The following is a 25,453-nucleotide window of genomic DNA, read 5'->3' as shown; positions in this document are numbered from 1 at the left end:
ATGAACAAACATACTTAGTATTCTGGTGTTATATACTACATTATCTGGATAATACTCTCTTGTAATATTTTAGTTTTCACTTTTATGGCTGAGACTACTTTAAGCACAAATGAATTTTGTAAGTGTCACTGAACTGTAGAGGGGAAAGGCATTAAATTGTATGCGTCTGCAAGAAATAAGTTTTGAGATAACCATTCCACCACTTCTTTTCTTTGTTCTCGGAGTGCCAGAGGCAAGCAGAACTACTGCAAAGCAATAGCAGCCACCAGCATATGTAGAGAGGCTACTGTGCTGTGATCCGGCTTTACCTTGATGTTGCACGTTCACACAGCTGTCGCAAATCAGTTTTTGCAAACAAAGGGTCCAATGTGGCAAGTAACAGGAGCTACAATAAGTGAATTACAAGAGTTCTTATGGGTTGGAGTGGACCAACTGGCCAGGAGGTTTTCTTAGATAGCTTAAAACCTTTAACATACTGTTGAGAGGGTAGGAAGTCACAAAACTGCTGACGCAACTCTGTGGCTCCAACCCAGTAGCTGGGAAACTCAACTAATGAAAGGTTCCTGCCCAGAGAAAGATCCAGGAGGGTCATAAATGAAGTATGTTCAGGAACCCCCCTAGCTAACTTCCGACCTCAAGAGTTCATCAGGGATTTCTATCTATACTGAACCTTCAGGTAGTTTTCCCACAAAGAGTGGAGTTTGCTTTCCTCATCTACATGAGGGTGTGATTTTCAAAAGCACTCAGCACTGGCCTACCTCTACTCTCAATGGTGGAGTGTTACCATTGACTGCAGTGGGAACAAAAGTAAGCCCACGTTGTGAGTGCTTTTGAAAGTCCCAGCTCTAATGTTTCACAGCTTGGATGTTTTGTTTATTCTGTGTTACAGTAAACAATTAGGCCAAAGCTTGTGGCAATGTAGGTGAAGTAAGTGCTGTCTCACCAGCCCCAGAAGTGAACATTACCCATTGGTTGGGGGTTTAATGCAGGCTTCTCCAGTAGGGTTGCCCAGTCTTGTGAGGGGAAGTTCTAAGGGGAGAGAACATACAGTAGGCACTAAAAGAAAAGGAGGACTTGTGGCACCTTAGAGACTAACAAATTTATTTGAGCATAAGTTTTCGTGAGCTACAGCTCACTTCATCGGATGAAGAAACTCGAGCAGGGAATTGACTACTAGTAGCTGAATCTCAGACTGCCAAACCCCCATGATCAGGCCTGTCCAAACAGCTAGCTTTATCATCCTCATCAATAAAAGGCTGCAGCCAACTTTATCTACAAGTCAATGTGTGTCTTTTCTCAAAAGAAGGAGTCCTGTGATAAGAGCTAATCTAAGAAACCTGAAGAATGTAAACTATTTTTTCTTCATAAGAAAAAACACACAAGCACAAAGCTAGAAGGATTACTATTGACCTCACCCTCTCTGCCTGATTTATCCTGGGTTATGGCCTGCTGCAGTGCCCATTGAAGTCAACATGCCTTGGATCAGGTCCATAGTTTTTAAAAGGATGTCATCCCAAAAGGAAGACAAGCACCCTTCAGATTTAGACAGGAATGCTAGTGGCTCCCAAAATGCAGGAAACTAGAAACTAAGGCAAATAATTGTAGGTACTTATCTTAATAAATACCCGGATCTTCATCCTCACTAACAACATGAAGTCAGCAAAAGAAACTTGAGTTTTATTTTGTGAATAATGTTAAAATAAGGGAATTTGAAGGAAAGCCCAGGAGAGTCCCCATTTCCATGATACTGAGAAAGCATTTATTCAGTGGCCAGAGCAGGGCACAGCTTAGCAGCACATCCTCTTAGTTCCATTTGGCTGTGGAGAACTTTGCAGGGTTTGTGAATGTGGCTAGATAGGGTACACTTTATGATGCGTAAGTTCTCAAACAGAACTTTTTTTCTCAGGCAGCATTGTTCATTTTACCTTAATCTGTAAGAGCCCCCTATCCCTTCTCTTTCGCAGAATTAGTGCACTCCACAGTTTGGACAGATATAGAGACTTTGACAAATCTTTGCAAATATTAGCCAAGTCCGTTATTCTGAAGCACTGAACAGATCTCTTGCTAAGTCTTCATATAAGTGTCTAACACATTATACTCCTGATTTACTGGTATTATAAGCAGCTATGTACTATTGACCCAATCTGTCTGCAGAAACAGCTGCAACTCCTATTGATTTAAAAAGGGTATTTCTGCCCTCAGTTAAAGGGATGGATTTGGCACTCCCTGTTTTCCTTTTGAGTACACCAATACAGTTTTCAAATATTTCTTATTGTACTTTTAAAAAAATGTTACAATATACACAGAAAAGGGGATTCTTAATAATGTAACAAATTAGAAGTGAGGAGACATGTTGTAATTGAACTGTTTCCCTTCACTTTCACATCTTACACAGACGCAGAATTTAAAAAAGTCTGTAGTTGTATTAAAGTTTCAGAGATAATTCAATTATTTTTCTGAAAAACCCACACTCACTAAATTACACCAAGGACTGCTCCTTACATTCAGAGAATGGCTCACATGTTTCTGACAGTTAGAATGTTTCTCACATTTACCACTGTCATCTAGATGTAAGCATTATCCCAATTTCTTTTTCAAGAGAGAATTCAGGAATATTATGCACATCTTAAATACATGGGTAGTTTACAATAAGCTTTATAGAATTTTTTTTAAATGAACAAATTATACCAAATAGATTACATGATTTCAGTGACAGGTGCCAATGCTAATTGCCCTATGGTACTTTAAATAGGGCCTAAGTGCCAGCTCTTCTCCCCTCTCGGCTAATCCTCATCACTGCCCAGTGTGGCCCACCACAATACATAAAACATAAAATAGATATTACATCATCGTTATGTCTATTTCAGGACCACAAATGGAAGTCCCAAAATAGGCTTTCCTTTCCAGCATTGGTGTAGCTATATTAAGTCCTCTCATTACAGGTTCATTATTTTTAACTAAAAACCATCAACACAGAGAAACATAGCAATTGTCATACGCTGTCAAACCAGACGTCCACCTAGCCCATTATCCTGTCTATGACAGTGGTTTATATACTATGTGCTTCAGAAGATGGTACAGGAAATCTCATAGTAGACAATTACGAAATAACCCCTAACGGAAGTTTCTTCCTACACCATGTCAGAGAGTGGTTGACATACAGTATATATAAAATCCTTTTATAAAAAAAATCCTACTTGGCCTCAATGATATCGTGTGGCATTGAGTTCCGATGATCGTGCATTGTGTTAAAGAAACCCTACTTTTCATCACTTTTAAATTTCTTGCTTTTTTACATTCATTGGATGTACCCCTAGTCATGCATTATAAGAAAGAGTAAATAAGAGAACGTGGTTTACCTTCTCTATTCTTTTATATCCGTATCATGTCTCCTCTTATTCATCTTCCCCCTAAAACAGTCCCAATGTTTTCAACTGATCTTCATATGGAAGTCTCTTAATTACATCCCTTTCTAAGTCTGCTATACCTTTTTTGAGATATAGCGACCAGAAATGAACACAGTATTCTGAGTAGAGTGTGGTCACTGATTTAAATATTTTAAATTCTATTCTAGTACAGTATTTTATTTCCTTTTCTGTTCACTGTGACACATTAAGTAGATGTAGAAAGTTCACTGAACCCACCAAAACCCAAGTCTTTTATTCTTAGTGGATATAATAAATTTAAAACCCAGTAACATGTATGAGTAATTCAACTATTCCTTCCAATAGATGAAATTCAATGTTGATATTGTGTTGCTCTTTCATCTGGCTTTATTAGGTCCTCTCGGTCTTCTCTAGTCTTGACTAACCAAATAATTTTGCATCAGCAGCAAATTTTGGCACCTTGCCGTTCAGCCTCTTTATTAGATCACTAACAACATTAAACAACAGTTCTTCAGAGTTCTTTTTTGCTCAGAGTCTAATTCAATTAGACTATTATTATAATTCTATTACTACTACATAAAACAAAAACCTAACTAACGGTGGGGCCCCAATCTTGGTACCCCCTAGGCACTAGAGTAATAAACATAATAAATAATAATAGAAATACACATCTTGTTTTATTTTTCAAAAAAATGAAATAAGGGAAGAAACTTGCTGCAGTCTGTTAACTTTTCAAAGTTTGGGTTTTACTCCTCACATTAGCAGAGCACCAGGAAAGTCCCTTAAAGAATGTCAAATTGGGATTAGATTACCCAAGGTTTCTGTTAATTCTAGAATACCAAAGGTTTGACATTTCAAATACCATGCTGACTCCCTTAAGAGGAATGCCTTTCATATGGATCTGTTTTAAGATTACGATATCATTAAATTCCTATCAGACAAAGTATTTTTTCAATAGCTGCTGGAAAATAACCACAATTCTTTACCAGGCTAGCAGTAGCAGGAAAAACGGTGGAGGATGAACACTTAGAGCAAGAGGAGCTTTAAAATTCTTGTCCTTAAGCAATCTCTCAGTTACTTTAAGCAGCGATTAGAGCCGCATGTGGTCATGAACAGGAGGAGATGCCACAATACAAAGCCCAAGCATAGGAAAGAAATTTATAAATGCGGATGCACTCTACAAAGTCCAAAAGGGTCAATCCCCATGAAGGGGTTGGAAGGCAAACCACTGTGCAAGCACAGTTATGTCACACTTATTATACCATGATCTAATGTTGCTAATTCACTACAGTAGATCTAATTTCATTACAATATCATCATGCCAATGTCATTACAAATAAAGGCAACTATAATAACCGGGATCCTGCAGTCCTTCCTCTCACAAAACTCCCCTTGAACTCAATGAGAACGATTTTTTAAATTACCATGTTATAGTATATTATCAAGTACCAATCCAACATATCAGATAAAGTCAATGGAGACTATTATGATTTCAAAAGAAAAATGCGCCATTTGCACTATCTTAAGGGAAATGTATCAGTAAAACTATATTAAGACAGAACACTGTAAATCCCAAGGAAATTCTGAGTCATAGTTCCATGTTGTCCTTTACCACTCACTAATCGGAATCACTAATCAGAAGGTCCAGCACTCTATAACATACGGGCGAAATATACAGTGAAGAGAGAAAAATATACATACAAACTGAATACATACTGTCTATTTGCTCTTGTGGCTAAAACATTGGTTTGGTAATCAGGAGATCTTGATTGCCATGTTCATTTCAGAAATTTGTAAAATTAGAAGAGTATTGCACCACTGCCAAAAAAACCAAACAAACAGTGACTCATGACTAAATAAAATGGGACAGAACTATTCAAGTGCAGTAGCTTTAGGGTAATAGTAGTAGCTCACCAATGAAGTGACTAAACGAGGTAAATAGGCATCTATCTATCTATTCCAGGTTGATTTCAATGTGTGTTCCCATTTTCTTCTTATCCTTTTCTATTTACATCTCTTCAGTTTAAACAAACATTTTGATATGTTATTTATTGTAATTATTTGCTTTAAGCTTTTTATTAATCATTTTAATCTTTAAATTGTTTTCCTTGTTTTTTTAAGAGGTGGAAAAACAATTAAAACTTTTCACAAAAAAAAGTTGAAATTTCAAGGGGGGGGGTTCACTTCAAAGTGTTTGACATGGAGCAATTTTTGATCTTATTAAATTTCACAGAATTTGTTTTCACCACAAAACTTTACAATTTTTTTATCAAACATTCAATTTATAATAAATTATAACAAACATAATCAAGAGTGTTTTTTTTTTTTTAAAGAGCTGAAAATAGAACAGAAACCACACAAAAAAAGGGGCAAATGCATTTTAAGATCTTCCAGTGTAGCTAAATAAGATTTTCAATAAAGGAAAAAATTAGATAAATTTCCCTAACAACTTGGATAAAAAAAATTAAAACAAAACAAAAAGTCTATGAATAATTTTGTCTGTGAAGAGGCCATTTTTTGATTACGCTCTAATGATTTCTTGTGGTTTTATTATTTTTGTTCTTGTTTTCTGTGTTTTTCCCATCATTATTGTTAGTAATTAATTATTTATTATTATTATTATTAAAGGACCTAGATGCCTCAATCTGAAGTGGTCCCCATTGTACTAGGCAATTGTTTAAAAAAAAAGAGAGAGAGAGAGAGAGAGAGAGAGAGAGAGGATTGTTCTTTGGGGCAAGTATTATCTACCAAAAAAAAGACTATCAATAGCCAGACAGAAAATAACCAAACTATAGGTATGCAACACCTCAGAAATACAAACTTGCTACACTCTCCCATCAACCCCTTCTCCCATTATTTAGTTTCCCCAGAACCAAACCCACTCTTCCTCCCCTCTGTGCACATACCAACCTTTCAGCCTGCCCACCTCATAAAACAGCTGCAGGCTCAGTCTGGGAAAACACACTCACAAACTGGCTCAAAGTGTGTGAAGGACTGCTCCTAGGTAGTCTCTATACTCACTCATTTACTCTTTCCGTGGGCTTTCCCTCACCTGGATCACCCAACACTCACTCTCTCCCAGCCCTTCCGTCCACTTTTGTGAAGTCAACCAGACCGACGCACATTTGCTATTATCTTTCACCTTTCATGGGCCACCATCCCTCCCAAATTCTTTCCCGCCCCCTTATTCCACAACATCTGCAACCACAATCTCTTCACTCCTTCCCACCTCAGGTGACCAGACGTCCCGATATCAGGGGCTTTTTCTTAAATAGGCAACTATACCCCCCACTCCGTTAAAAAAAAGTGACCCGATTTTTCACAGTTGCTATCTGGCCACCCTATTCCCACCTGTCTTCTGGAGTGTCACAAGGCATTGTCTCTTCTCACTGTTTTCCTTCATTTTGGGCCAGGAGTCTTCCTCCTCAGAACACCCACTCGGGAGTCCACATTCCTGGAGTTCCAGAACTTTCCTAACTTTCCAAAAAGAAAAGGAGTACTTGTGGCACCTTAGAGACTAACCAATTTATTTGAGCATAAGCTTTCGTGAGCTACAGCTCACTTCATCGGATGCACACGGCTGTTACTCTGAAACCTAACTTTCCAAGGGTCTCTGGGCGGGCCACAAGATGTTTCAAGGGGTTTGGAAACCATGGGTGAAAAATCACATGTGGCATAACTCCATGCAGTTCAAGTGGTGGTGGGGGGAAGGGGGGAGAGATAAGGGATGCGTGAGAGAGATTCATCTCAAAATTCCCTGTAGTTCTGCTGCATCCTATAGCTAATGGAGTATAGAGATGAGGAGTGTGGCACACTGGGCTCCTTAACAGGCTGCTGCAGTTAGTTGGTGCAGTAGGAGCAAAGCAGAAGAATAGCCTAGTTGGGAGGGAAAAGAAATAGCTGCAGGAGGGAATCCATCTGGGAAGAGAGGGATCTAGTATGGCTGGTAATCAGGGTGATCACCCTGGGCTCTAACTACTAGGGGTAACAAATCAGCATATGGGGGGACATCCTTCAACCTTTTTCTTTTTTGGGCTCAGTTACTTGGTGGGAAGAAGGGGACAAAAATATTTTTTATCTAGGATGGCAAGACACCTATGGCTGGTCCTTGGAATGGCTTCATTTCTGCTACCCCACCCTGTTCCCTGGTGGAAAACAATTAATTAGACGTGAGCATAGGACTAAGAGGTCAGGACACAATCCTGTGCTCTAGAATTAACTTTGGACTTCTCTTCCTGGTTCTGCCACACACTAGGATATAACCTTGGGCAAGTCACTTAATATATGTACCTCAGTTTCCCCATCTATAAACTAAGAACAATAATATTGCCTACCTCATGAGGCTCTGTGAAGCCTAACTCAACAGTATTTGTAAAATGCTTTGAGGTCCCCAAATAGAAAGTATTATAAAAATAAAAATTATTAAAATATTACCTAAAAGACTCTTTTGTAAGAACTTAATGAAGATTAAATCAATAGGGTTCTATGGATATCACTCTGAACCACCTGTGTAATAAAGAATTATCTTAAATATTCTTAAATATTAATACAGAACTACATGCTTTTATATAAAATTCCATCAAAGTCTACAGATGGTCAATAGTTTTCTCACAGGAAAAATGGTCTTCACAGCTTGTTTCAAAAACAACCAAAACCTGCCCTTATGAATCTTTCTGTTGACATCAATGTTTTTAGGCACAAGAGGATTAAATCAAGATTGCTATAGTATCCCTACAATATAACAATCTCTATTTTGGTAATTGTGCTTGATAAGTACAATCATACTATATACATCCTAATTATTATGGCAAAAATGTATGCACATACTTAATATTTACACACACAAGTAGTCCCAGTGGCTTCATTGCATGAAGTTAAGCACATGGGTAAGCCTTTGAAGAACTGGAACCTATAATTAAAGTACTGAGTATGAAAGCCTAATGAAAAACTTTCTAAGACATATTAAATAACTGCATTCTTACAATAGTTATATCAACAACCTAACTACAACTTAGATACAATAGAACTGACGTGCCAACGAAGGAGCCTGATTTATTTATTTTTAAAGTGTGTCTTTCATGCTACAGATATGCATGTAAAGCTATTAAATTCAGAGTCAAATAATACACTTGTGCTTTAGCACTATGTAATTAATTCCAGACCCAAAGTAAAGACAAATAAGATGAAAAATATCTGTGGTCCTTTGACTACACTGGTACCCGACAGTTTTCAAAAGCACCTCTGACTCTTCTTCGGGCTGAAAACTTTCTCCATGTTAGGTTTAGCCATTTTTTTAGCAGTTTGTGCAAATTTGAGTAAAAAAACAAAAAACACCTAATTCATGGAAGACTGTTCCATATTTAAGCAAGGCATCTGCTGGCATTTAATGACACGACGAGCCATTAACAACAGTGGCTAATTAATCCTCAAGGAACAACATTGTGTTATAATAGCTGTAACTACTGGGGTGCAAACATTTGAAAGTCACAGATTTTAAATATACATTTTTAAGACACATTGTATGTACAAAGCAGCACTAAGGGCTCCACCCTGCAGTTTTCATCCATGCGGGCCCTGATCCTGCAGTCAGACCTGCACAGACAGACCCCCTGTAATTGTACAGAGCCATCGGACCTTTACATGGGCACAAGGGTTTCCCCATACAGATGTGATTGCAGACTTGGGGATCCAGGAGTTAACCCATGGATTTAAAGGACTATCATTTGAATAAGGGCTTTGGGACTGGGCCCCAAATCAGCAGTTTGCATGGCTCAGAAACTTCTATATCGTGCCCACTGGGTTTGGATTTAGGCCCCAATCCTGCATGAAACTCTGCTCAGACAAATGCCCTGTGTCTGTGCAGAGACCCATTGAAATCAAGGGAGGTCCAGCTGCACAGTCATTTACAGATCACTGCCCAAATCCCATTCTATGCATGTACAAAAACTACATTAACCTCCTATATTTTAAACCAATGTTAGATATGAGTGACAGCCTTCCTAAAAGGGCAATAGCAAACCCTGGAGTCTATATGTCATTATAATGTTTGTTTGATAGAGACAATTTCAAATAAATGGTCAGAAGACATCAGACAAGGGTGACAATCTCCAGCAAGTATCTCCTAAAAACTACTTGTCTTCTTTAATCTCTCCCACCCTCACAAGGCTGGCAGGTGGCCTCAAGAGCTCCTGCTTAAGGGAGCCATTTTATAGACTGAAGTCACAAGCACTAAAGAATTCAGCATACAGTAAGTGTATGTTTTCACTTAATAGCGAATGTCTATGAGGAAACAGAGTAAAAACAGTTCATTTTACTGTGAATACTGCCCTTGATTGCGGGCCACATACCACAATCTCAGGAACAACCTCTGAATGATCATTCACTGTTATTGCCCAGTTTACCAGTAACTATTTGTTTCTATAAAGTTACAAGCCACAATAGATAGAGAGGTGCTTATAATGGAACTGCCTTTGCAACCAAAACTACAGTCTTCCTAATGGGACAACATTGCAATGCCCGAGCATGCACACACACAATACCTACTGCATGGCCCAAATGGATTGTAATAGGGGAGGTTACTTTTGAATCTTTTAAGATCATTTGACTTTGGCATATTAGAAATGAGAAGAGATGTCACAATGCTCACACAGTCTTGTAATATTGTAATTTCTGCCCAACTTGTTACAGCCTTTGCTGTAGAGGAATGGCCAGTGTAGACTTGACTTGTAACTAACAAAGAACAAGGTAAATCCATCGGTGGGGTGAGGTAGAGGAGAGGAGGATCCTGGAAACTAAACAGAGTCATGCTGCAGTGTAAATAAGAAAGCAGCTCAGCAGAAAGCTTAGCTTGTCCCCAGCTGTTTACAAATATATATTTATATTGATTCTATAAATCGTATATTGTTTAGACATTTGCTTCAGTATATTTCTGAATTAGGACAAGTTTAGCTGAGATAAATTTGCATTATGTACACATACAAGTAATGTGTCCATAACTGCGTTACAACGGATGATAAATTATAATGGATGGGAACCGATTTTTATACGCACACATACGCCATCAATTATGACAAGACTGTTTTGAAAAAGTCACTACCGCTCCGGCGCTGCGATCAGTGGTACAAGCAACTACAAGTTACACATTAAAACAACGCGGACAAACTTCAGCAAACTCTACTGCTCCTGCTGCTGCTTACCTGGGTTTACATGTAGAGGCGGCTTCTCCTCTCGGGCAGGGACACTGGGAATGCCCCCTTCCTCGGGAAAAGGCAACAAGGGTAGCTCAGGCTTCGTTCCAAGTCACCCAGGAGGGTTTCCCAGCGGAGAAGGTTTCCGTCTTGACCGGGAGAGGGTTCCCAACTGGTGAGGGGGGGGACAAAGTAGGAACCGGTGCTGCTGGGAAGAGCTGATTGCTGCTCAGCTGGGCCGAGGGGAAATCAGGGTGGTGCCGGATTTGGGGGCTCCCGGAGGAGAGGGAGGGAAACTAAACCAACGCCCCCCACCCAATAATGTTGTCCCCGCTGCGGCGGGGAAAGTTTGAAGGAGTTTGGGGAGGCGGAGGCAGGACGCTGCGGCCGGGAGGGGAGTTTGCAGGCGGTGAAGGGAGCCGTGGGCTCCCGCTGCAGCCCGCGGGGGTGGGGGAAGGAGAGAGGGAGGGGATTGTCGTCCCGAGAGAGCGAATGGGGCCGGAGGCGGCGGCTGCGGAGCGAGTGCGTGTCGGAGTCGCTGTGGAGCGTGGGGCTGGAGCGCGGAGTCACAGCCCTGGAATCCCAGGAATGCGGAGCGGCCGCTGCTACTGCGGGGCCCGGAGACGTCGGGGACTTGACATGGGCTGTTTTGTTGTTGTTTGTGTGTTTTCTTTGCAGAAGAGGAGGAACGAACCCTGTTCGCGGGAGGAAGAGGAGGGGCGGGCTCCTGCCAATCCCGCCTGCTGCAACTCTGCCAAGGTCGGGGCAGAGCCGCGGGACGGGCTTTTCGCTGCTTTCCCCTCGGAGCCCCCCTGTCTGCGCTGGTCCCGCCCGCGCCCCTTCGCCTGCGCTACCTTTGCAACCCAGTTCCTCCCCCCGCGTTCTTCCAGCCAGTGAGAGGGGCAGGGAGCGAGGGGCGGCCGGGGGGTTGAGGGTGCTGGGAGAACAGGGAGAGTCCGAGTCCGCAGGGGAGGGTTTGGTTTGGTTTGGTTTGGGGGGGGGGGAGCGGGAATGTTTGAGAGGGAGGAAAGGGCTGAGTCAGTCCTAGGGAGTGTGTTTGGTCTGCGGGGGCTGAGGCAGCCCAGGGGAGTCTTTCGGAGGCCAGTTTCTCTGCCCCTGCCTCCCCGTTTTAGCCCCACTTCCTCTGCTGTGCCCCCCACCCCGACGGTCCACCTCCCCCCTGCCCTTCAGGCTGTCTGGTCTAGCCGGCCTCCAACCCCACCCCTCATTCTGTTCAGCCCCTTTCCCTGTATTACAAAATGGGCCGCCTTTGAGCCTCTGCGCGCTTCCCTACTTCAGCCCCTGCTCCCTGGCCTGTCCCTTTTTCACATCTTGTGTTAGGACCCGACCCACACGTGTCCAGTGGCAGGGCGCTGGGGAATCCAGCTGCTGCTAGTTCTCCCTACTCCTTGCCAGCTCTTTGCTGGGATCCTCCAGAGGGAGTGGAGGAAAGGCTCCCTGGCTACCTGCAGCGCTGGCACCACTGTAATTGGAGAAGAAACAGCAGAGAAAACCCTGCAGCCCCCCAGATGTGCGATGGGGTATCAGAGATGGGAATGTCATGCCAGAAGCATAACATTAGTGCAGCCACCAGAAAGGCCCTTCCTCATCAACAGTGGATGAGGAAGGGCCTTTCTGGTGGCTGCACTAAGATTGGCTGAGGAGCATGGTTGGGGCACATTGTAAAGCCAGGCTGCTGCTTCTGCTGAGATGATGAATCAGTTATGAATGAACTGGTGTTAAGAATATGTAGACACCCTGCAAACAATTCCCCAGATATTTATAGCGTTTTACAGGTGTTGGGCATTTAAGTAATATATCATTAAAATAAATTCACAAAAATTTTACTCTTAAAAAAGAGCCCTTGTTTGCCTAAAAATCAACACTGAAAATCAGGAGGAAATTACCTAAACCAGATTTTGAACCCTTATATTAAACCACTTTTAGCTCTTAAATTCACCTTACTGTGCTTGATTTCAGGTATGGGAGATTGTTTAGGAGGGTAGTTTGAGTAAAATCTATTTATTCATTTTTGAGTTAGCAGAGCAGGAGAGAACCAAATGGAGGGTAGGAGCAACCCTAGAATAGGGCACAGAATTCCTCTTGGTGTCAGTTAGAGACGTACACAGAATATGCTCCGAAAACTGTAAAATTCCCTACACAGGAGTTAGAGAGTTTCATGAGCAGAGTAATTTCTAAAAAAATGGGTGACAATTGGAGGGTTGTTTGTTTGTTTTACACTTATGTAACACATTTTGGTATTCATACATACTTTTCCCCTCATTGAAGGGCCAGGTCCTGCAATACTCATTCAGTACATGAGTAGTCAGTGGGCATTACCCACATCAGTAAAGGTAATAGGATCAAGCCCTTAAAAAAGAGAGAAATAGCACAGTTCCTCAATTTAGATAGATTCATAATTGTGCTTCAGGACCATATGTGGAGTCACAAGTCTGTGTCTTACCCCTGGGATTGTAAAATGTAATTACACTTTGCAGAGAAAGTCCTATTTATCTGAAACGCTCTAACAAAGCTGTTGTGAGGCTTAGTGAAGTAAGTAAATAGTATCCACGTCTTACAGATGGTTATGCTGAGAAGTGATTCTGATGGTAAACTGTTGCATTCAAAGGTTTTTCTTGCTCCAGGTCACACACTGAGTCAGATACGGAGCTGTGAATAGCACCCAACTACAGAACTACAAAGACACATTCAGTCACAGCACAGCAGTAGGTAGTGCACCATGAGCAGAGTAGCTGCAGCTGGTAGCAAAGCAGGAGAGGACAGTGGAGTTTAGAGTTTCCTTACTCCAGATCTGTAAGATTCTTTTTTATATTTTCCCCCTCACAAGTAGAAAAACACAGAGGGTGGGGTGGGGAAGTGGGCATGAAACTCCTGAAGTTTCTGCTGGATTCTCTCTGCAACTTTGAGGCCCTACCAAGCAGGCAGAAGACTTTACTTCTAAACACTGTGGAGGCTGGCATTCACAGGTATATCTTAATGCTTCACCACAAGGTGTTAGCCACCTCTGCGGTTTTGTTGGGCCCCAGGTACTGCTCCTGGCCCCTTTGTCCTCCTCTAGATCTCACTGCACCTGTACAGAACTCTTCCATTCAAGGAGTTTTAAGTGCGAGCATATGGTAATATTGCAAGCAGCACTAACACAGTAGCAGATACTGGCTCGAGTATCTGCTAGTTTTGAATGGGAGCTGAATCCCAGCTCCTGTCTCCCCTGTCCCAGCACAGTCCTGAAATACTGAAGAGTCCAAGAGGAGATAAAAATATGCCCCAAAATACAGCAGCTTACAGAGCTGACCCTTTTGCAAAGCCCTGCCTGCAATGGCAAGCTGTAGCACAAAGAGAAAACCCGCCCAAATATATAAAAGCTGCTGAACCAAGGAGTGGTGAAAAGCATGGCCTACTGTGTGACAATACAAATGTTAATACCTGTATTTGGCTCTTAGATACTATGGAGAGAGGTGCTTTAAGAAATACACAATTGGTTAGTACAGACAAGCTTCTGAGCGGAAATATGTCACTTTGATACCACTCCCACCTTCAGCATGTGTAGGACCCATTGTATTCTTGTTGCCATTATTTTGCTCCCCAAAACAGAATGGAAAGGAGCATACAGCCCCGACGTTTAAGAAAACATGTTACCAGCTTCCTAGAGACCATGTTTAAACATAACTCTTTTGCTAGAAAAGTGTTGCCATGATTTAAAATATTATTAAAGATGGGACTTAGTGGTTTTATATGACAGTTTATGGAATTTATCTCTCTAATATCCCATCTGCCCTGGAAAAAGTTTTTTGTTTGGGTATCCTTTTGCAGCAGAGTAGTCCTAACAAAGTTAATATACATTTTGGATTTGCAGAGCAGACAGGACTGAATCATGTTTTAACTCTGTTCCTAAACCATGCTAAAGTCTGGCACTAAGCAGAGCTGTAACATGGCTAAAAAGAAGTGAAAACATAATCCAGTATATCTATACTGAACGAATGGTGTGTCAACCATATCAGAGGATTATTGTTTTTTATCTGGGTTCCTGCACAGTAAAATGTAAAATGTCTATGGGACTTGGATATGGTGTACAATGAGATTTGAAATAGTTCTAGCACCTGGTAACACCTGTGTTTAAACACTTCCAACATGTTTATCCTGGGCTAAAGCAATTTTTAAAATCTTGTTATAACACGGAAAATGTTCAGTCCCTGTTTATTGGCAAAACCATGTCATAACCTGTTTTCAGCAAAACTCCCTTTACACTGTGCTTAAGCAACATCTGGCGGTTTGCTCTGAGAACAGTAGATGAGGTTTAATTAGCTTTACAGCCATCTACATTACAATCAAATCAAAGGACACAGTTGCAACACAGTTCGAATGTGTAGTGTAAATATGACCTTAACTGTGTTCCCTAACTATTCTAAAAGCTGGAACATGTGCTGGGTACCCTGACTTGGCTGTAACTGTAATGGAGACAAAAGCTTAGGCAGTATACTGGGAGAAACTTCTTAGTCCTAAAACCATATCTGTACTTTGTAACTTGGTACTTTCAATTTTTTTAAGCTTACCATAATTAAGACAAGTTTACTTGTCTAGTGCCCTATGTGCTTGTTAATGATTGCATTTAATAGTCCTTTTCAAAAATCTTCTCTTTGAAAAGGAATTTGGATTACACAATTATGGAAAACAAACCTGTTGCCATCAAGCATGAGCTAACATGTTATAGTACTCTATAGCTTACAGTGTCTTACAGCCAGCACCAAGTTTTGTGGACCAGGAAAAGTTTTCTGTGATTATCCATACAAATAAATTATGGAACATTGAACATTCTAGTTTGCTTAAAGTTACAGTCTATTTCTACAGGTTTGGGGAATAACTGAAAATCTCGGCCTTTTGTTAATCCTTGAATAAAAGTTTGTAAAATCAAAAAAGTTTTAGTGTTTGAGACTGATTATAGTGGTGAACTCTTGCTTCCACAGTTATGGTTGTGTCACCACTTCTATTATAAACCCCATTTTTCAGGCTCTTGTGGAAATTGTATAGAAATGTGTTTCAGGGTGGACATTAATTTGTCACAGAGACTTAAGACAGAAGCAAATATTTTTCCTAAGTTGTTTTGGGGTGGGTTTTTTTAACATCAGTTAGGATATTCTTAGGATATTCTAGCACAATTAGAAATTTACTATTGTAATTTTTTAGTTTATACAATCCAAAATCGGCATTCATTTAAAAAAAAAAAAAGCTCATTTTTTTTAGTGAATTTACTGCTCCTGAAATTACTGGTTTGACAACCCTGGAGATCCAAATCCATAATGTATCCATATAACAAGGCAACAGTAGTGCAAACCTAAATAAAAGTGACACGATTTTCAGAGGTGCTGAGCACCAGCATCTCATAAGGGCACATTTCAGCAAAGAACATTTAAGCATGTGCTTAAGTTCCATGGAAGTTAATGAGACAAGCACATACCTAAAGGTAAGCATAAAGATGGACTACTGAATCAGGGTTTAAGTCTAAGGGAATTTCAGGTGCTCAGAACTTCTGAAAATCAGTCTCTTATTTAGGCACCTAAATATGTATTTAGGTACCTAACTTTTGGCACCCACATTTGAAAATACTGATCTATAACCACTCTTTGGGCCATCCAGTTCCTGAAAATAGCAAAGAATTGGTACCAAGAGACCTGAATTTATTCTTGGTGCTTTGACTTTGACACCTACACGTTGCTTATCTGTAAAATGGAGATAATACGCTCCTAGTTTACAAGATTGTTGTAAGGCTCAATTCATTCATGCTTTTAAGGCTCCTTAAAATCAGCAGATGGAAAGCATTATATAGTAATATAAATATCAGCTTTGTCTTCATATGTATTTGTAGAGCACCTAGTATAAGGGGGTCCTGATTCACACTGGATTTTATGACAACTACAATAATATACATATTAAATAATTATACTTTTTCTTTTAATTAGTGATTAATTCAGAATATGATCATATGGTTTTCTGATATATAATAAAGCCATTTTAGAATGTTGAGAGACTGAGATTTAAAAATTGGTTATTATATGTGCTTCACTTTAATTTTCACAAAATGCTAAGTATTGTCAGTATGTGACCAATTCGCCTTCATACCATTCCGAGTCATTGCAATCTATCTGGTCAATGATTCATGAACTAAGAGTGATTTATGAATTAATGATTTATTAATGAACATCAGGCCAAAAAATGCATTTCTACATAGCCTCTATCATTTAGAGTTTTAATTCATAGAGACATGATTCCAATAAATACAAGTGACAAGTGTATTGAATAAGTGATACCATTTGTCAAAAAGGTGAAGTGTGATTTAGGGAACCGGTAGTAGGATTAAACCCTTTTACCTCATGATCAGTGATTTGAATCTGACCCAAATTGTTGTTAGTGACTGAAAGTTGTTACTGCCTGATGGCTCTTTTTATTTGGGGCCTATGTGAAATTAGTTAATGGCCTGAGTCCACTTCTCAATGGACAGATTTCCACATTACAGATGGCCAGTTTGCCAGCATTCTTAGCAGAAAGGCCAGTTAAGACTCAGTGGATTTTCAGACTGACTCACCCTCAGATTCCTAGATGTGGTCTGATAAAGAACAGCATTGAGGCACATTAATGGAATTGTGCAGGGAACTTCGAAACTGCCTACAGTAGATAAGTTTCAGAGTAACAGCCGTGTTAGTCTGTATTCGCAAAAAGAAAAGGAGTTCTTGTGGCACCTTAGAGACTAACCAATTTATTTGAGCATAAGCTTTCATGAGCTACAGCTCACTTCATTGGATGCATATTCCGATGAAGTGAGCTGTAGCTCACGAAAGCTTGTGCTCAAATAAACTGTTAGTCTCTAAGGTGCCACAAGTACTCCTTTTCTTTTTACAGTAGATAAATGATTTCAGTTTCCAGCTATGGAGAATTGGGCATCTTTCATGATCATTAAATGATTTAAAAAAATTGCATCGCAACATCCAGATCAAACCAATTCCTTTTACAGATATGCTATATGTTTTTAAAATAAATACACTATATATTTAGAGTTCCAGCTGAGCTTCTGACTTGATCTCATCCTAAGCACTAGCCTGTCCCACCAGTGTTACATACTATACCAGGGATGGTCAAACATACGGGCCTTCCGAGCCCCATCTGACAATCTTCAGAAGTTCAAGAGCCGGGACACACCTGCTAGGGGCTGGGCCTTGGGGCTTCAGCCCTGCGGGAGGTGTCTGACGGGGCTCAGGGCTTCAGCCCTGCTCCTGCTGAAGCCTCAAGCCCCGGGAAGTGTGTCCTGCAGGGCTGAAGCCCCAAGATCCCCTTCCCCACTAGGCACAAGCCCATACCCCAGCACCCTGCTGCAAGGCAGGGGTTCCGAGCAGCTCCACCCATTCTAGTAGGTGGAGAATGGTGGGGGGGGATGTGGTGGGCTCTGAGAGCCACACTTTAAGGGTAAAAGAGCTGCATGTGGTCGAGAGCCACAGTTTGGCCACCCCGTACTATACCATAACTTACGCAATGCCTGTATACGCTATAGCAAATTAAAGTGAATGTTAAAGTGAAGACAGAGGGCCAAATGTTTCCCCCCTGCTGAAAAATCTGGGGAGAAGTGCTGAGAGAACTTTGGCAACTTGGTGAATTTAAGCTTCCTAAGAATGTTCCCCTCAGGGAGAGGGATTGCAAGCCTCAGAGAGGGGACAAGGGATGTGGCCTTGAAAAAGAAGTCACAGTCAATCCCACAGATCCTGTAAGGAAGACCAGCCCTCTAGCACCTATATAGCATGGTGACTGGTGTCCTATCTTATGTAGCCAATCCCTGGGCTCCCCTCTCCTTGAAGAGACAAGTAGTAACTCCCACATAGATTTTCAATCAGAAATTGGCCTACTCCAACTAAACATACCATGTAAAGCAACTGGTGTATGCAGCTATAAAATGTTGATATTTTCTCTGTTCTGCACTTTTACATTTCTAAGACCTCTCTGTGTGTACAGAAATCAGCAGTAATTCTCAGAGCTTGCTACAGACTGTCAGGAGAGACACATATGCTGTTCTCATCAAGACTTTATTTTTGTTCTTTCTTTTTCCAAGGGCAGCAGAGAATGGGAGTGGAGCCAGCCAGCAGGAGTTGAGGTAGCCAAGCCAGAGCATGCCAGAAGTGCTCTGCCCAAAGTGTCCACATAGGAACAGAACCACATAAGGAGAATTGAGCCAGACAGAAAAAACTGGAGGAAGGACAGTTTTGGGTGGTGATTGGAAGAGCCCCACCAGTTTTTTTCCCCCAGTCTGGAAAAGGTATTGTCAGGAAGGTATTGGGACCAGCAACATATCTAGTTGCTAGGAAGTAATACGAACTGTATTAACCAGGTGTACTAGATAAAAGGCGCAGAACAGGAAATAAAGAACTGAAGTTAGAGCTGAAGATTATGTAATTAGTGTAAAAGGAAATGATTGTTTATCAGACTAGAGATGATGTAGGTAAAAATGTTACTGAAGGTGAATCACAAAATGCAGATGGAGGAACTGGAGCAAGAACAACTGCTAACCATGCTTATTATGCACCTTCTACAAAGCCTTTTTTTTTTTAAGTTACAAGAGTAAAGTGTAGTGTATATAGCTGTGAAAGTGTTATGCCTTGTGTGACAGAGTGACAATATATTGTAATATCCTGAACAAACCTGATGGAATCAAGATAAACTTTATCGAATTAAATTATTGAATTAGGGTTAATAACTTTGGCTTACATTGTATTAAAAATGCAATTGTGGATGTGTTATTGTGGCATTGTATGTACCTTCTCCGGTAGGGAGGAGGATGCTAATGTCCTGCATTATCAGCCTTTTGAAGCCACCCTCCTGGAAAGGTCCACATATACTAGTTCAAATTGTATTCTCCAGGGACTAACAGACAAAGAAAGGATTGTTGGATAAATAGCCTGGTTTTAACCTGGCTCGGGGCCTTCTTCCTCATCCAGCAAATGGACAGGACCCCTGATCCATGGAGAGCCCCAATCTGTAGAGTAGGGTTGGAAGGACTGAAGCTGTGATGAACTTGTGACCACAAAGAAAATTCCTTGGGTGCAGTGTTGAAGGACTACTCCTGCTAGAGCCCCTGTTAGAGCTGGGGTGATGTCTGGTGAGCTTATTGGCAAGTGTGTAAGGTTTTTTATTGTATTTAATATTTTTTCTGTAGTGCTTTTACCCTAATAATAAAATTAGTCTTGCATAAAAAGAGCTATGTGGTGCCTTATAACTGTAGCAATTACACATGTTAACCATCTCTGAGGAGAAAGCAAGCAGGTGTCCTTGGACAACCTGTCTGCACTGGGAGTAACACAGTGAAGCCAAGGAACAAGGATGTACCCCAGTCAGAAGGGGGAGAGATGTGGGTCTCCACCCAAGAAAGGCAATGGCTGGGGAACAGGAAGCCTAGGAGTGGGTGCCCTTACCGGACCACTGGGGGGAAATACAGGGGCAGTTGCCCTGAAATGTGACACCTTGTAATGCACTTGTAAATTTCTGAACCACTCTTTCTGTGTTCAGAGTTCAGTTGCTAGTTTGTTGTTGGAGCTGAGCTCCTTATGGATTGTCAGATGATGTACATGCTGTTTGTTCACATGGAGACTTTTTTTTTCTTGTTTAGCTTTTCACTTAAACTAAAAGTCATTCATACCAAATGTCTCTATCTGCTCTTTGACTGGATCCCCACACAAAGGAACCAGAATCTGCTTACCTTTACACCTGTCACCACATTGACTTTTGTGTGGTTGCAGTGGTGTAAGTGGGCCCTAATTCTGCAACTCACAGTCTGATCCAGTCTCCTCTGCTGGGAGTGGACTGGAGCAGGGGACAACTCATAGTTGTTCCCCTACCCCAGCAGCTAGCAGGCTTGAATGTTATAAAGTTTGTATTAAAGTTTCTCCTTTATCTTAAATACCATTGACACCATTAAACAGAGTGCAGCTCTTATTGATACTGATTATTTTAGAATTCACAAGAAAATACGGTATGGGCCTAATAAAGATCCTTAAATACGGTATCTTTTTTTTTTTCTTCTAAAATTCCAACTTTATTTGCAGTTCAGGCATTGGTAATTTACAGCCCTACAAAAGAACTGAAGACTTAGCTGTATCATTTCATAATGTAACTGTCATAATTATTTATAATTTCATTCTCATACTAAATCCATGAACGTTACTGAGGTATTCATAGCCTTGATCCGCTAGCACTCATTTATAGTAACTCTGAACAGCATAAATAGAATATCTTTGTGGGTTTGCTCTTATTGCAATCACAGCATTGCTGTGGCCATGTAACTTGCCAAACTCCCCTTCTGACTGACTGGGCATTTTTAAAAAACATTGCTGTTAGACTCGTTATTACTTTCTTTCCAGAGCATAGGGAATCACCTAGTGGCAGCTGTAGAAAATTTTCATGATCTAGTTCATGTTACTAACATTTACATTATTGAGTTGCATTTATGTAATATATTACTGACAATCAAATAGAAATGCTAAGATTTTAGCAGGTGTTTGTGGGATAAAACAAGATAAATTTTAGCTAAAAGTTACGTCAAAGTTACAAGGGAATATTTTTCTATGTTCATAACTAAGGTTGTAAGTCTTTCATGGAGGTCACAGAAGTCACGGATTCCATGACTTTCCAGGACCTCCGTGACTTCTGCAGCGCCCAGTGGGTCTGACACCAGAGCCACTGGGGCGGTCCCAGGGCCAGCTGCACCAGCCACTGCTCGGGCTACCCGGGGCAGCTGGTCCTAGGCACTACCATGGAGCAGCGATCCAGGAGCAGTAGCAGTGGCCTGCAGGGCCCGCGGCTGAGCAGTAGTGGCAAGGCCCCGGGCCACCCCTTCCCCTAGCAGGATCCCGCCCTTCCCCCGCCCCTCAACAGCAGCAGTCATGGCATGCCGGAGCCTCCCTCCTCCTCTGCCACCCGACCAACAACAGCTGCAAGAGGTCCCTCAACCCGAGCCCCTAGGTTTTAGTCGGGGCATTTATAAAGTACAAGTCATGGACAGGTCATGGGACAGGCCATGACTTTTTGTTTATTGCCCATGACCTGTCCATGACTTTTACTAAAAATACCCATGACTAAATTGTAGCCTTATTCATAACTATTCACAGGAATTTTACCTAAAAGTTATCAGATTTTTCCATACTTTTTCAAAGTGAAAGCAGCAACCATAAGACCTTATATAAATGCTAAGTGGAAAGTTCCAAAACAAAGAAATACAAGTTAGCCCACACGGCAAAGTTGAATTAATCAAATCACCCACTATCACCGTGGTTCTCAACCAGGGGTCTGGGGCTGCCAGCAGGTTTCAGGGGATCTGCTAAACTAAACCAGAGAGCAGGGTCAGTGTTAGACTCCCTGGGGCTCAGGGCAGAAAACTGAAGCCCAAGCCACGTGGGGCTGAAGCCAAAGCCCAAGCAGCTCAGTTTTGCAGGGCCCCCTGTGGTGTGGGGCCACAGACAATTGCCCTGCTTGCTACCCCTTAACACCAGCCCTGGCTTTTAATCTACTGGATGTGCAGAAAAACAGTTATTGTGGCACAGGTGGGCCATAGAGGTTTTTATAGCATGTTGTGGGGCCTTAGAAAGAAAAAGGTTGAGAACCCCTGCCCTATCATACATGATAGAAAGGCGCTATCATCTAGTGGCTAGATCACAGGCTTAGCTTCTAGTCCCACTTCTACACAATTCACTATGTGACCTTAAACAAGTCATGTCACCTCACTAATCTCTATACAGTAGAACCTCAAAGTTATGAACATTTCGGGAATTGAGGTTATTTGTAGCTCTGAAATGGTCGTACCTCTGAACAAAACGTTATGGTTGTTCTTTCAAAAGTTTACAGTGGAACATAGACTTAATACAGCTTTGAAACTTCTATGCAGAAGGAAAATGCTCCTTTTAATCATCTTAATTTAAATGAAACAAGCACAGAAACAGTTTCCTTACCCAGGGGCAGTAGGTTTGTATAATTTTTGGTGGTGCCCAGAACAGGTCCAAGTCCCCGCCCCCCCCCCCCCACACACACACACACTCACGCATACCTGCCTAAGGCTCTGGGAGGGAGTTTGGGTGTGGGAGGAGGTTTCGGTGTGGGAGGGGTGCGGGCTCTGGGAGGGAGTTTGGGTGCAGGAGGGGGTTTGGGGTGCAGGTGCTGGGGAAGAGTTTGGGTGTGGGAGGGGTGCGAGCTCTGGGAGGGAGTTTGGGTGCTGGGTGCGGGCTCCGGGCTGGGACAGGGGGTTGGGGTGTGAGAGGGGATTTATCGTGCTGGGTGCGGGAGGGGGTTTGGGTGCTGGGTGCAGGCTCTGGACTAGGACAGAGGGTTGGGGTATGGGAGGGGGTGTGGGGCATGGGGCTGGGCTGGGGATGAGGAGTTTGGGGTGCAGCAGGCTGGGGTGCGGAGCCAGAGAGGAGGACTCCCCCCAGCCAGCAGCAGTGAGCTCTTGGGGGAGAGGTCCCTTCCCTGGCCCCCCGCAGCATAACACTCACCCAAGCCCCCCCCAGGCTCCTGCTCAGGAGGTCCAGCGAGGAAAAGCCCCCGCACCTTGGAGTCGCCTGCTGAGGGGGGGGCTATACACCTCCTCCCTCCACGGGTGCAGCAGCTGCCTCAATCTGCCCCCAGCGATGCTCCCTTGTAGCTGGCAGTGGCCGGCAAGGGAGCGCAGCATGGAACTTCAGGGGGAAGCCACCCGCTGCCCAGGACAGGCAGGGACACTCGGAGGAGGGGGCGCATGGAGGCAGCGGGCGGGGCCGGGGGAGAGACCCGGCCCCACACATTGGTGAAGCTGGGTCCCCTGGGCCCTGAATTTGCTAGAGCCCGGGCACCATGGGCCAATACAACTTGCCGCCCCGTCCTTACCTTGTCAAATCCTTTTTTTAAACTTTCCTTTTTTTTTCCGTAGTTTACATTGAACACAATACTGTACTGTATAGTACTTGATTTTTGTGTGTGTGTGGTCTCTGCTGCCTGACTGCGTACTTCCTGTTCCAAATGAGGTGTGTGGTTATCCAGTCAGTTCGTAACTCTGGTGTTCGTAATGCTGAGGTTCTATTTTGCTAGGAAATTTTACTAATGCTGTCCAGTAGGTTGTTTTCAATGGTGCTAGGACTGAACTAAATACTACAATATACCAGATGTGGACATTTTTACTACTTAATGTGCGCACACAGTCTATATTAATATCTCCATTAGTGTTAGCAGTAGGGCTGTTTGGGAATACTAGGTGAGAAATTTGCTGGCTGAGATGCACCCAAAGGGTGCAAATGAACCATGACTCAGAATTATTTAACTGCAAGTGTAGAGTGGACCTAGTCATGTTCAGAACCATTTCTGAAACTTATGGTTGAGCTTTGCTTAAACCAGGTCTTTTGGATACAGTGTTGGAAACAGTTTGTTCCTGTCTATTATTATTTATTAAGATAGCTCCCAGAGGCCTCAAACAGGATCAGCCCCCTGATGTACTAAACACTGAAGTGAGCTGTAGCTCACGAAAGCTCATGCTCAAATAAATTGGTTAGTCTCTAAGGTGCCACAAGTACTCCTTTTCTTTTTGCAAAGACAGACTAACACGGCTGTTACTCTGAAACAGAGAAAGATGTGGTTCCTGCTGCAGAGGGAGATTGTACTAGCACTTAAACTGTTAACACCAGTGCAGCTGACCTAGCTGCTGATGAATGCAGAGTATGCCAGTGTAAACAAGGCGTCTATGACTCAGATTCCACATCTGTAAAAGAGAGATAACATTTATCCACCTTTGTAAAGTGCTTTTGAGAAAAGCGCTATACAAATGCAAAGTATTAGGCCTTGTCTACACAGGAAATGTTTTCAGTGTAGCCTAAGGTGTGAATTTAAACCAATATTGTTATAGCTGTACAACACCCTGTGAAGATGCTCTTATTCCAACGTAAGTGTGCCTTTTCCAGTTCAGCTTCTGTAGCTTGGGAAGGGGATTAAACTGTACTGAAAAAAGCCACTCATGTTGGAATAAGAGTGTCCACATGGTGTGTTTTACCAGTATACTAAATCAGTGAAACTGGTAAAACTTTCCCACATAGACACGGTCATAGCTCATCATTCATCATAAGGGATGGTCTTTCATTTTGTTCCTGAACTCTGAAAGGTCTTACAGATCAATTAATTGTTATTCAAGCACTGCTCAGGGTCCATATACAGTATTCCAAACTCAAAAGTCACAGATCCCTGCAGAGGGTAGTGGTTACTCACACTTTTAATCACCTCTGCTAGAGATACAGCATAAAGTGATAGCATAGAAACAATATGTCAGTGATATGGCAATGACATGGTATGAGAAGATGGATCTCTTTTGTTTACAAATGTTCTCAGGTAGACATCCTGGAAATTGTGTGGTGTAGTCAGGTGGCCTAGAACAGTCACAGCATGGGGTGATGTGGAAAAGATGAGGCTGCATTGTGCCAGGAGGAAGCAGGATGGAAACAATGTGTGGGATGTAGGAGATGGCATGCAACTATGTAGCAGCTTGAGGATTATGGCCTCAAAGGTCAATACAACAACACAGTCTGAGGCAGTGGTATCAAGATGTTCTTGTTTTTTAATGTCATGTTGTCCCAAAGCAGCTTTTCCAGGCCCTCTCAAAAAAAACTGTAGAGGATTGGATAAAATAGTTCTGTAATGAGACACACTCCTGACCTTGGTGTTATAAACTTCAGAACCTACCTTAAAAGGTTTTACAAAACCAGTAACAATTGGTCTGTTTTACATGCATCACCAAAGTTTCTGTGGGCTGGAGCACCCACAGAAAAAAAATAGTGGGTGCTGAGCACCCACCAGCCACCGGCTGAACAGCTGTTCGGC

This window comes from Eretmochelys imbricata, chromosome 3 (genome assembly GCF_965152235.1).
Source record: "Eretmochelys imbricata isolate rEreImb1 chromosome 3, rEreImb1.hap1, whole genome shotgun sequence".
NCBI classification, from domain to species: Eukaryota; Metazoa; Chordata; order Testudines; family Cheloniidae; genus Eretmochelys; species Eretmochelys imbricata.
This window is presented reverse-complemented; position numbering follows the sequence as displayed.